The following is an 11,883-nucleotide window of genomic DNA, read 5'->3' as shown; positions in this document are numbered from 1 at the left end:
GGCCAGGGCTCTCCCCAGTACAGCAATCTGCTGTCATCGAATCCTTTTCTTTTTCTGGTTGTGGTAAAAAACACATAACATAAAATGTACCATCTTAACCACTTTTAAGTGTACAGTTCAATACTGTTAGGTATTTGCACTGTGTCACAGATCTCCAGAGTGTTTTCATCTTTTCAAACTGAACTCCGTCCCATTAAACAACTCCCTCTCCCCCTCCCCCAGCTTCTGGGAACCACCATTCTACTTTCTGTTCCTATGATTTTGATGACTTCAGAGACTTCATATAAGTGGAATCACACAGTATTTGTCCTTCTGTGTCTGGCTTACGTCGTTGGTCATAATGTCCTCAGGGTTCATCCATGCTGTAACATATTGCAGGATTTCCTTCCACCTTAAGGCTGAAGAATATTCCAGAGTATGGGTGGATCACATTCTGCTTATCCATTCAGCCATCGATGGACACTTGGGTCGTCTCCACCTCTTGGCTACTGTGAATAACGCTGCTAACAAATCTGGCTGTGCAAACATCTCGTCAAGCCCCTGCTCTCAGTTCTTTTGGATAAATAACCAGAAGCGGTCTCATGAGCATTCTCAAGGTATTGATACTCGTAGGTTTTACCACCTCAACTACACAGAAGGTCCTAGGAGTCAGGGGTCAGTCATCCACTTAGGTGTTGGTAAGTGTTTAATAACCGTCTTCCTGAGCGGGGGGGAACACCTGATTTGTGCCAATTGCCGACACCCTTGATGTGCAGCCCAAGGAGATGCCTGGTGCTGGAAATCGGGCCCTGCTTGGAAGTGTCCAGAGCAGTGGGACCCTGGGTGGCCACCCCTGCCCTGCATGGCCAGGCAACACTACCCCCACCCCTTAAGAACTGAAGCCAAAGACACCCCAGACTCAGGGTCAGGAGCCCAGCAAGGTGGCGGTGGGGGGGTGTGGACTGGGTGAAACTCTCCACTGAAGAATTCTTAGGTTGGATGGTGGGGACATGGGTGCTCACTTTCTTCTTGTTAGTTAAAAGGTGCATTGTGATATATACACTCTTTTATATGCATGAGACATTTAGCATTTATTTTTTATTTTTATTTTATTTATTTAATTTATTTTTTTATTTTTGGCTGTGTTGGGTTTTCGCTGCTGTGCACGGGCTTTCTCTAGTTGCGGCGAGCGGGGGCTCCTCTTCGTCGTGGTGCACGGGCTTCTCATTGTGGTGGCTTCTCTTGTTGCAGAGCACAGGCTGTAGGCATGTGGGCTTCAGTAGTTGTGGTGTGTGGGCTCAGTAGCTGTGGTGCGCGGGCTTAGCTGCTCCGCGGCTTGTAGGATCTTCCCAGACCAGGGCTCAAACCCATGTCCCCTGCATTAGCAGGTGGATTCTTAACCACTGTGACACCAGGGAAGCCCGACATTTAGCATTTAAAAGGTAAAACACAAACACTCACCCACACAGATTCACGTGGTGCATGCACCTGCACAGGTGTGCATTCAGGTGCACCCAGCCTCTCTCTGGGAGGTCTGTCCACAGGTTTGGGTGGGACCCAGTCACCTGCACTCTGAAAAGATCATTTAAATGATTGTCTCGCCCACTGACACAATCAAAAGATTGTCTCTCAGGGCTTCCCTGGTGGCGCAGTGGTTGAGAGTCCGCCTGCCTATGCAGGGGACACAGGTTCGTGCCCCGGTCCGGGAAGATCCCACATGCCGCGGAGCGGCTGGGCCCGTGAGCCATGGCCGCTGAGCCTGCGCGTCCGGAGCCTGTGCTCCGCAACGGGAGAGGCCACAACAGTGAGAGGCCCGCGTACCACAAAAAAAAAAAAAAAAAAAAAGATTGTCCCTCATACAAAAGATGTCTGTGCTGCCAGACTTTTCCCTCAGATTCCCTAAAATGGGGGAATAATCGAAATGAGTCATTTGCTCTTTTGTCGGGAAGCAAAGGGAGTAGTAGCATGTGCAGAATGAGCTTAGCAGTCATGAACAAGCTGGTAAATTTCACATTTGGGGGAGGCTCACACATTAAAACCCTTCCCAGGGCTTCCCTGGTGGCGCAGTGGTTAAGAATCCACCTGCCATGCAGGGTACACGGGTTCGAGCCCTGGTCTGGGAAGATCCCACATGCCGCGGAGCAACTAGACCCGTGCGCCACAACTACTGAGCCTGCGCGCCTAGAGCCCGTGCTCCACAAGAGAGGCCACCGCAATGAGAAGCCCACACACCGCAACGAAGAGTAGCCCCCGCTCGCCACAGCTAGAGAAAGTCCACACGCAGCAATGAAGACCCAACGCAGCCAAAAATAAATAAATAAACAAAATAAATTAAGAAAAAAAAACCTTTCCCAAGTTCATGCCAATATGCATTTTGACAGTCATATTTTATCAAAATGGGTTGTGTCATTCAGAAACTGTTTGCAAAATGAACGTCCTGCCCCAAGAACCCACATGCTAGTCTTTTTAAAGCTTATAGAGCGGAAGGATAGCCCAGCTCTAGGGTGGAAAAGGTCGAATCTTCTCATTAGGAGCCTGATGCCCTGCTGGCCCTCTGTGATAAACCTGAGTGGCATGAGAAAAACCAAAGCACGAACTGGAAACATTAAAGACATGACCCAGAGACCAGGAGGGAAGGCGTGCCCCAGGCTGTGGACTCACAGCTCACCAGCACTAAGCCGACTTGATCCATCCGCCAGAAACCATCTGCCAAAACCAGAGTGTTGGTTTTCACCAGCTTCAGGCTTCAGTGCTGGCCGCTGCCCTGGGGCCCAAGGCTCTCCAGGAAAAGACTGGAAAGGTGACGGAGACCTTGGAGTTTCCTTCTCCTCTGTTCTTTTTCTGCAATTTATTTTCTTAAATGGATGTGTTGTTCTTTTATCATTAAAAAAAAGAGAAGCACTGCTTGATTTTTCATCTCGTAACTTGTTCTTGAGGGAAAATACACACGCTGGAAAGTGCACAACTCAGTGAATTCTCGCAAACTAAACACACCCACGTCACCAGCACCAGATCAAGGAGCAGAATGTGCCCAGCACCCCAGAGACACCCCCCCCCCGCCCAGCCACCCCTCCCCAGAGTGACCATCACCTGACTTCTAATATCATGCATTCCTGTAGCCAGGTTGGTGACTGGAGGTAAATGGAGTTATACGGACTTCTGTCTTTTGTTTCCCCAGTGTTTTATTTTGTGTGGGTGTGTATTGGGGGGGCGGGGGGGTTAATTTTTTTTATTGTGGTAAAATTCTCGTAACATAAAAGTCCCCATTTCAACCTTGTCACAGTGTACAACCTCGTGGCACTCACAATGTTGGGCAGCTATCAGCCTTACCTAGTTCCCGAACGTTCTCCTCACCTGAAAGGAAAACCGTAAGCAGTCAGTCCCTACCCTCCTACTTCCTCAGCCCCTGGCAACCACTAATCCACATCTGTCCCTATGGATTTACCTATTCTGGACACTTCACGTAAATAGGATCATGCAATATGTGTCTTCCCTTTGTGTCTGTCTTCCTTCACTCAGCGTCGTTTTTTTAAAAAAAATGCTTTATTAATTTTTAGGCTGTGCCATGCAGCAGGCAGGCTCCTAGTTCCCCAACCACGGATCTAACCAATGCCCCCTGCAGTGGAAGCAGGGAGTCTTGACCACTGGATCGCCAGGGAAGTCCCTGCTCAGCATCTTGTTTTTGAGGTTCACCCACATGGTAGCCTGTGTCAGTGCTTCATTCCCTTTTGTGACTGAATAATATTCCATTACATGGATGGATCACCTTTGTTTATCCATCCATCCATTGATGGACAGTTGGGTTGTTTCCATTTTTGGAATAGTGCTTCTGTGAAGATTCGCACACAAGGTTTTGTGTGGACATATGTTTACGTTTCTCTTGGGTATATTCCTTGGAGTGGAATTGCTGGGTCACGTGGTGAGTCTACGTTTAACTTACGGAGGAACTGGGTTCTCTTGTGCACGGGCATTCTCTCCCTCAGCGGTAGGTGAGGCTCATCTGTGTTGTTGCCACCCTGCAGAGGGCCCACGCTCACTGCTGCAGGATCCGTGGTTGAACACACCCAGCTACGCATCCACTCTTCAGATGGTGGGCACTGGGGCTCCAGTTTGCGGCTGTTATGAAGAGTGCTGCTCTGAACGTTCCCTACTTGACTTTTGGGGACACAGACATCTCTTTGGGAATACAGCTAACAGTGGACTGGGCTAGCCATTAGGTGAGAAAATGCAACAACAGACATGCAGATCGGGAGGAAGAAGGAAAAGTCTCTCTGTCTGCAGATAATGTGACCCTGTATACAGAACCTTCTAAAGACACAACTGGAGAACTATCGGAACTAGTAAACAAGTTCAGCAAGGGGGCAGGACAAGGTCAATAAACGAAAACTCGATTGTAGTTCATTCAGGAGCAATGAACAAGACAAAAGTGAAATTAAGTAAGCAACCCCATGAATATTTATGAGTAAATTAACAAAAGAAGTGCAAAACATATATTCTGAAAACTACAATACATCGTTGAAAGAAATTAAAAAGACCTAAATAAATGGAAATATATCCCACGTTCAGGGATTGGAAGACTGAATATCATTAAGATGGCGGTACTCCCCAAATTGATTTTTATTTGCGTTTCCCTGATGCCACTCGTATATCAGACTCAGTACAATCCTTACCAAACTCCCAGGTGGCTTCTTTGCGGCAACTGACAAACGAATCCTTAGATTCCTATGGAAATTCAAGGGATTCAGAATAACCAAAGCAATCTTGGAAAAGAAGAACAAAGTTGGAGCACTCACACTTTCCAATTTCAAACTTACTACAAAACTACAGTAATCGAGACAGAACGGTACTGGCATAGGGAGAGTTACATAGACCAGCTGGAGTAGAATAGAGAGCCCGGAAATAAACCCTCACATATATGGTCAAATGATTTTTCAGAAGGGTGCCGTGATGATTCAATGACGAAAGGACAGTTTTTTCAACAAATCATGCTGGGAAAACTGGATACCCACATGGAAAGGAAAGAAGCTAGATCCCTCTCTCACACTAGACACAAAAATTAACTCAAAATTGATCAAAGACCTGAATGTGAGGACAGAAACTGTAAAACTTTTAGAAGAAAATATACATATAGACCTTGGATTAGGTGATGGCTCTTTTGATATGACACCAAAAGCATAAGTAACAACAGCAAAAGAGATAAATTCGACATCCTCAAAATTTAAAACTTTTGTGCCTCAGAAGACATCGAGAAAATGAAAAAAACTGACAGAGAGGAAGAAAAAGTTCAAATCACACTTAGAAGGGACTTGTATCTAGAATATATGAAGAACTATCACAACTCAATAATAAAAAGACAGATAACCCAATTTAAAAATGGGCAAAGGATATGAATAGACACTTGTCCAAAGGAGAGATACAAATGACCGATAAGAACATGAAAAGGGGCTTCCCTGGTGGCGCAGTGGTTGAGAGTCCGCCTGCCGATGCAGGGGACAGAGGTTCGTGCCCCGGTCTGGGAGGATCCCACGTGCCGCGGAGCGGCTGGGCCCGTGAGCCATGGCCGCTGGGCCTGCGCGTCCGGAGCCTGTGCTCCGCAACGGGAGAGGCCACAACAGTGAGAGGCCCGCGTACCGCAAAAAAAAAAGAACATGAAAAGATGCTCAGCATCTGGGCCAGGACCATGCCAGCCTCCCAGAGGCAGTATGTTACTCTCCACAAAACAGCCCAAGGTGACAGTGCTGAGGGCTCTCCGCGGAAGGGATGGATTCCACAAATACTGACACCGTCTCTGTGCAGATGTGAAGATGTGCTGCTCAGAGCCCCTCCAGGAAAGCACCACTGCCCAGCTGCAAGAAGCAGGGTGAACTAACTGGGAGCCTCCAGCCATTAGCTTCAAGCCCAGGTCACGTTCTTCTCGGGTGATCCCAGCGACCGCCAGCAAGGCGGTAGGTGGGATGAGGACACCTATTTCCGCTCAGCGTGGGACCCCTCCAATGGGCAGGTGCTCCGGAGCTGCCCGCTGGGCTGGCATATCGCGGTCCGGGGTCCCTCCTGCCCAGTCCTGCTGCCACCCTTTTCCCCCTTGAAGATGTTTCTTCCCAAGAAACCTCCGCCTCAGCGTCTACGTCCTGGAGAACAAGCTGGGACTCGGAGTAGAGCGGTCCAAGAAAGCAGGCAGCAGGATGGAGCTGCAGACCGGACCACTCACCACCGGGGCAGTGAGGGAAGCCCATCCCTGGCCCGGGGCCCAACTGCTAACACTTTCCCTGGGAATGACTTGGGGGACGGAGCTGGTGGACCGGCTTGTGGCAGGGGCCGCACCGGCCAGCAGTCTGCCCAGTGTCATGATCCAAATTGAACTGGTTGCTTGAAAGGTAGAGGAGCGGGGGTTGGGGGGGGGGGGGAAGATGGAACCGGAGGCTCGTTGACTAAGTTGCACTGACTTAGAGACGATAATGACAAGCTGAGGGCAGTTAAACAATTGAGAAACGTGTGGGAGCCAGCAGTCTCGTTAGCAGCTTCAAAGAAACTCAGGCGGGGCTTCCCTGGTGGCGCAGTGGTTGAGAGTCCGCCTGCCGATGCAGGGGACACGGGTTCGTGCCCCGGTCCCGGAAGATCCCACATGCCGCGGAGCGGCTGGGCCCGTGAGCCATGGCCGCTGAGCCTGCGCGTCTGGAGCCTGTGCTCCGCAACGGGAGAGGCCACAACAGTGAGAGGCCTGTGTACCGCAAAAAAAAAAAAAAAAGAAAAACTCAGGCGGTAAAGCAGGAAACACTCAAGCTCCCATTCAGACACGACCAGAGCGTCTGAACTTCACAGACGGAGATTGCTCAGCCGGGCAGGACCGCTACGCCGATGTCAGGACCCTGCCTGGGACCCCTGGGGACCCTGGGGGGTGGAGACCTGGGTGTGTGCATGCAGAATTTGATTCCTCAGAGGCCTTTAGCCACCTGAGCCTGCAGACGTGGACCCCCTCCCCAGCTAGAGCCAGCCGGCCCCGGGGGAGACGATACAGAAATGTCTCCCCCGTAAGGCAACAGGTGACCGTCCCCACACCCTCTCTGGGCCACCAGGCTTGTCAGAACTGGGCCACCAGGCTTGTCAGAATTAAGTTACAGTGTAGCTGGGACGATACAGCAGGAAAAGGGCTGCAAGGCTCGGCCAGCACATATTGCCAGGACCGGTGGGGCTGGATTCTGAGGGCGCTCCTGGCGCTGTGGTGACTCTTACCGTGAATGGACAGAGCAGCACCCCAGCCTGAGAGGGTACAGTGACCAGGGACTCAGACCCTCCTGAATGAGGACATGGCTCACACTCCCAGGAAGGCCCCCAAGATCTGCAGAGGTGACAGCTGAGGAGGGCTGTAGGCTGGAGAGTGGAGGGGCCCCGAGACCCGCCGCAAGCGGCGGGGCCTCACCCACCTTCCTCCCTCCCTCTTCTAAGTCTCCCCCAGGAAGAGAGGCTGGGGTACCCCTGGAGGAGACCCCATGTGCAAGGGAGGGAACCTGTGAGCACAAGGGGTGACTGTGGTCACACAGATCTCCCTTCCGAAAGAGACGCACTGCCCAACACAGGAGCGGGGCTAGCGGACTGCCCGCAGCCATTAGAGGCTTAGGGTCCGCCTCAGATTTCACTGAGGTGGTGCCCTTCTCAGGGTGGCCCCAGTCACCGGTGGCCGTGGTCCGAAGGCCTGGCCATTTCTGCCCCACGTGAGACTCCTCCCCTGGACTCCAGAGCTCCTGCCGGCAGGCAGACTTGGTCAGGTCCCAGCCCAAGCCGACTTCCTCCACTTTTCCCCTCACAGGTGTTAGCCCCCTTAGGCCCTTTGTACCCTTACTTGTCTCAGCACTTTCTTCCTGGAGACCCTCGCACTTGGCCTTTATGCGCTGACAAGCAGGACGGCCAGGGAGGGTTGGTTTATTAGCTCAGCAGGTATTTGGGGAGGATATGTAATAGCATGCCGGGGGCCAGGGCGTCCCCAACCTGCGTTTGCACCTGGCTCTGCTAGGATGGTAGGTACGTTCCTTAACTGCCCTCATCCTCGTCCTCCTGTCTGTAAAATGGGATGATTATAGAGCCCCACGCAGAGCGCTGCTTCAAACGTCAGACGTGTGCGCGCAAGCCGCTCAGCACGATGCCCAGCGCACACTCGGCTGTGAATTGCAATTGCTGTTCTCCTTTTTCCTCTGAGCGCTCCTTCAAGGTGTTTGCTGCACGGGCCTTATCTTTCTCTGCAGAACTTAGAATGCATAGTCCGCACTCTACAAGCGCACCTTGTTTAATTACGCTTTGCTTTATTGCACTTCGCAGATACTGCATTTTTCACAAACAAGTTTTGTGGGAACCCTGCGTTTAGCAAGTCTATCAGCACCACTTTTCCAACAGCATTATTTTAAAATTAAGGTACGTACAATGTTTTTCAGACACAATGCTACCGCACACTTAATAGACTACAGCGTAAAAATAACTTTTATACGCACTGGGAAACCAAAAACATCCATGACTCACTTTATTGTGATATCCGCTTTATTGCGGTGGTCTGGAACGGAACCCACAACATCTCTGAGGTCTGCTTGTATCAGGGCAGGGATGGTGACCACAGGCCTGAAGACCTGGAGCTGTAAGGTCTGGGGACTGCAGGCTGAAGGCCTGAGTCTTCTGTGCTGCATCACCGGTCCCCAGCCTTTCTGGCACCAGGGACCAGTTTCATGGAAGACAGCTTTTCCACGGACGGCAGCGGGAGGGGGGGATGGCTCGGGCGGTGATGCGAGCGCTGGGGAGCGCTGGGGAGCGGCAGATGAAGCCTCGCTCACTCGCCCACCGCTCACCTCCTGCTGTGAGGCCTGGTTCCTAACCTGCTCGGACCGCTACTGGTCCGAGGCCCGGGGGTTGGGGACCCCGTGCTACATGACTGACTGGGATAAAAGGCTGGCTGCTTGCGCGGCAACCCCAGCGCAGCTTTCCCAGGAGCAGCCCGCCAGTCCTCTGCCAAGGCCTGTGGTAAAAGAAACCTCTATCTGCCCTGCTCATCTGAGTACGGAAGTCGGCCCCTTGGGTGACTGCTGACAGAGCATGTGGACACCTGGTGCCAAGGCACTCCTCTGAGCAGGGAAATGCCTTTCATCCCCAAATGAAGGAACAGCCCTGCTGAGACATGGACACCCCGTCCCCAGAGAGCATCAAACGAGGACCAGGCTCCCGTCACACGTTGCTGTGGGAGGATAAAGACGTGCAGACACTTTGGAAAACCGTCTGGTGGTTTTTCACAATGTTAAACATAGACTCACCATATGAGCAGGCAATTCTACTCCGAGGTGTATACGGGGGGGGGGGGAATGAAAACATACATCCACTCAAAGCCTTGTACACGGTGTTTACGGCAGCATTATTCATAGTAGCTGAAAGGTGGAGACAAACCAAATGTCCATCAACTGATGAACACGTAAACACCAGCATACAACAGAATGTTATTCAGCTACAGAAAGAAACAAAGTACTCATACGTGCCGCAACGTGGATGAGCCTTGAAAACATTCATAAACGTACACATAGTGAAAGGAGCCAGTCACAAAAGACTACATAGTGTATGATTCCGTGAATGGGAAATGTCCAGAACAGGCAAATCCATAGTGGTTACCTGGGCCCTGGGGGACAGGGCGGTGGGAAGTGACCGCTAGTGGCTATAGGGTTTGGGGAGTTGTGATTGGAATGTTCTGGAATTACACAGTGGTGGCGGCGGCACAATTCTGTGACTATACTAAACACCACTGAGCTGAACACCTTAGATGGGTGAATGTTATGGTATGTAAATGATACCTCAACAACGTTGCTAAGCAAACAAATAAATGAATGAATAGGCGTGAGTTCAGTGCAGCCCAGCGTGGAGAGAGATCAGACTCGGGACCACTGGCCCCGAGATTCCAGGGAGCACGGTAAACCCATTTGTGAAGACACTTCCACGAACCCGGGGAGACTCCCAAGGCAAACGTGGTTCTCATGCTTGTTGTTTGGGAAAGACAAATATCTACTCCTGGAGGTCTGCAGTCGCTTGTATGAACAACACAAGCCACGACAATGTGTTTTTGGTGCCGTCCGCCCCGTCCAGCTGCTGAAACCTCCTGGAAAATCTGGAAGCAGCTCTGGACCGAGGCATCTTCCTGGAGGAGAACCCGCTTCTCAGCCTGGCCCGCATGCTGCCCCTTCTGCCACACACGCCCCCGCCCGTCCGAGGGCGTCCGCGTCACGACAAGCGTCTGCCTCGGTGCCCAGGCTTGGCCACCAAGCCTTTGCATTCAGGGGGTTAAGGCAGCCACAGAAGGGAAGGTGTATGGTGTTCACAGGGTGGACCTTCACACTTGCAAAAGCACCCGTGTGCCCGGCAGGATGCTTTCCATCCACACTCCAGCCTCTCGCCAGGTGAGAACGTCAGTACGCAGACGAGGGGTCCTCACGTTGGCTCCCGAGCACTGCCAGGTGGCCACAGGCTTTGGGGGGCCTGGATTGTCTCTACCACTTCTTTATTTTATTTTTTTAATTTTAATATTTTAAATAGTACATATTTAATTTTAAATATTTAAAATATTAAATATTTAATTTTTAATATTTAATATGTGGATCTTCGTTGCCGCGTGCAGGATCTTTTAGTTGCAGCATGCGGACTTTTAGTTGTGACATGCGGGATCTAGTTCCCTGACCAGGGATCGAACCTGGGCCCCCTGCGTTGGGAATGTGGAGTCTTAACCACTGGACCGCCAGGAAAGTCCCCCACCCCTTTATTTACACGACTTCATTCCTGGGGGCTGCGGTTCTGCCAGGCCGGCACTCGTGCACCATCAGGCAGGTGCAAAGACAAGCGCCCAGCCTTGGAGCTGACTTGGAGTTCACATCCTAGGACGCTCCCCGGGTAGGCCTTTGGGTTACTGTTGCAACTCCCTGGGACGCATCCTGCATCCTTTGCATGGGGTCAAGAGAGGACAAGGTGAAGGAACTCTCCCCGCAGTGCCCAGCTGCAGCCTCAGGACAGTCTGCATCTGGGGCACCTGTACAGCGTGCGTTCCTTGAATGAAGAAGCCGCATCTGGCATCTCCCCCGCGGCTGAGCAGGGAGCACCAGGGGGCAGGGTGTCCGGGTCAGCAGCCTGAGACTCAGATCGGAATCCCAGGCTGGCCGCTCAGTGGCCGTGTGACCCTGGCTGAGCATCTAGCCCAGGCTGGTCTCCTCACCATTAGGCCCCGGGGGGCCGCCATCCTGACCTCTAACAACCTGTGTACATTGCAGGGGGCCTGTGACTCTGTACAGGGCATTTGTTCTCTGTGTGTCTTTCCCTCGTGGCCCTGTCTGTGTGGCCACGGTCTGCTCATGTGTGGTGCCCAGACTGACCCAGTCTCCTGCTAGAGGTCATGGGTCGTGGAGGTCTCCAGCTCTGCTGTGTAAACGCTCCAGTGAGTGTCTGCTGCCAAACAGACACACGCATTGGGCCCTTAGAGGGATCTTCTGTCGATAAATATAAACGACCCTGACTGTGCAGGTAGTGTGCTCAGGGGGGCACCGGGGACCCTACAGTCCACTTCCCCACTGCCCACACCCCTTTTCCGACCCCCTCTCGGGACCCACCAGGAGGCAAGGTGCAGGCGGCTGGCACGGAACGCTGGCAGAGCCCCTGTCCAGGGCTCTCTCGTGGCCCCCTTCAAGGTGAGCCAAACAGCGATGGTGCACCTGCCTCGTGCCAAGCTCTGCGCTAGAACCCGAGGCCAGCGTGGAAGCTCTTAGGGTGTGAGGGCAGGTCACCCTGAGCCGCTGGCCTCCCCGTCACCGTGGCTGACGGCACCCTGCCCCAGGAAAAGCTGGGCCGGAGGAGACGCCCAGGGCACATAGCAGAGGGCGAGGCGGGAAGAACCAGGGGTGG

The sequence above is a fragment of the Monodon monoceros genome, unplaced genomic scaffold, assembly GCF_005190385.1.
Source record: "Monodon monoceros isolate NGI ecotype Baffin Bay Population unplaced genomic scaffold, NGI_Narwhal_1 Super_Scaffold_13, whole genome shotgun sequence".
In the NCBI taxonomy this organism is placed as follows: domain Eukaryota; kingdom Metazoa; phylum Chordata; class Mammalia; order Artiodactyla; family Monodontidae; genus Monodon; species Monodon monoceros.
The sequence above is the reverse complement of the archived record's forward strand: the minus strand, read 5'-3'. Positions refer to the sequence as shown.